Here is a 2128-nt window from a genome sequence, read left to right as displayed (position 1 = left end):
AGGTAATATAATTCTCAGTAATATAATTCTAGGTATAATAATTATACCTAGAATTATATTACTGAGACAACCACAGAATTTTTTGTTTTGTTTTATTTGATTTTCTAATTGTCTCACTGTAACTAATACCATATAGTAAGCAATAAAAAAGTTCATCAAAGTAGAGTGTGCTGAGGAAATCACACAAATATTTAATCATTTAAAATTATAACATTAATAACTAGAATACATTGAGGTTTTTGCAGTTGGAAACGAATATTCTCTTGCAAGCTTTAAGCCCATAAGGTTATTTGGACCCTGGCCAGCAATATCCATACCCAAAACAAACTAGGAGAACTCAGACAACATAAGTCACCCTCGCTCCCTTGCCTCTCCCCAAAGGCAATCAAAAGCTAAACTTTCTTTCCAAATTGAATGCATATCTGTCTCATAACTTCATAATTCTGCTTCTGATTATTTACCCAAGAGAAGTAAAAAATGTATTTTCATAAAAGATTTGTACAAGCTTATTCATATCAGCTTTAATGAACCGTTTAATTAATTTTTATGAAGCTGGGGATCAAACTGAGGGCCACGCATTCACCAGGCAGGTAATCTCTCTGCCACTGAGCGACAGTACCAGCTTCAGGTGGACCTATAGCAGGCTCAGTGGCCCGGTGGCCTATCACTGGCCCCCAAAGGCAATAGCAGTCCTCTCACGTGCCATGCTCTTGTGGCACAAGACCCACACCTCAGTCTACTCAGATATCTCTTCCCACCAACCTCCCCAGAGCTGGCTCCTTTTTGTCAAGAAGGACTTAGCTCAAATTTCATCTCTTCAATGAAATCTTCCATCAACACCTGAATTTCTGCTTTTAGTCTTCTTCCAGTCAGTTTCCTTCTTGACAGATAGCTGAAATAGTCTGACACATTGAGTTCCTTGCTTGTTAATCTCTTGTCTCCCCTGCACTTTCCACATCCCTCACCCTGCTGGAGTGCAAAGCACATAATATCAAGGCTGTGTTTGTCCCCCTGTTTGCCAGTTCCTAGACCACAGCTCCTGTACCAGGAGGTCCTTGATGCATTTCTCTTAAACTCAGTAACCGTTTAGATTAATTTAGAAGAAATTTTATCCATGGATTTATAGGATATGGACTGTAAGGGACAAAATATCTCTAAGATTCTTTTTACATGCTATTTCCTACTATGTACTGTTGTGTTTAAAATTGAATTCTAATTTCCACACAGAGCTCTTGCTCTGCCGCCACCATGAAAGGTTGCTTTCTGCTATGTGCCGCTCTGCCTTGGACCCAGCTGAATATGGACTGAAACCTCCAGTAACTGTGAGCTAAATAAACCTTTCCTTCCTTCAAAAAAAAATAATACTTTCCATACAGTTAAGTGTATGGATTCATAATGTATAGATTGATGGATTTTGAAAATTATCTAAGCCCATTTAACTCATACTCCAATCAAGATAAAAAGCATTTCAATCAGACCAGAAATTTCATTTTGCCCCACCCAAGTTCTCTCTGCAGAGACAACAGTTATTTTAATCTCTAGCACTGTGGATTAAGTCTCTCTTTCTTGAACTTTATATAAAGGAAATAAGATAGTGCTGTGCTTTTATGTTGGACAAGACATTGGTTGCTTACATTCAGTACATCTAAGATGTACCCATAGTGTTGCATTCTGTGACAGTTTCTTCATTTTCCTTGCTGTACAGTATTCTATTCCATTAATATTTTTCAATTTAATTTTTTACTTTTCTGTCAATGGATGTGTGGTTGCTTTCCTGGCTCCTAAAGCCACTGATCTTACTATGAGTCAACCTGAAGCTGCTGCTGTAGGTCAGTTGTAGAGAGATTATTTGTCTTGGTGAAACCAAGGCCCTGGGTTTGGTCCCTAGCATCATAAAAAATAATTAAACAGTTAATTAAAACTAATATGAACAAGCTTGTGCAAATATTTTTTTGAAAATACATTTTTCAGGGCCGGCCAAATAGCTCAGTGGATTAAAGTGCCTGCAAGCAGGCATAGAGCCAGGGGATTCAATCCCTGGGCCTGCTGTGCTGGTCCACCCCCCGGGAGTGCTGAGAGAGCAATTGAGACTGGGTGTGGTGGCATGCACCTGTAATCCCAGCTCTTG

Source organism: Octodon degus, unplaced genomic scaffold, assembly GCF_000260255.1.
Source record: "Octodon degus isolate 3935 unplaced genomic scaffold, OctDeg1.0 scaffold00007, whole genome shotgun sequence".
NCBI lineage: Eukaryota > Metazoa > Chordata > Mammalia > Rodentia > Octodontidae > Octodon > Octodon degus.
The sequence above is the reverse complement of the archived record's forward strand: the minus strand, read 5'-3'. Positions refer to the sequence as shown.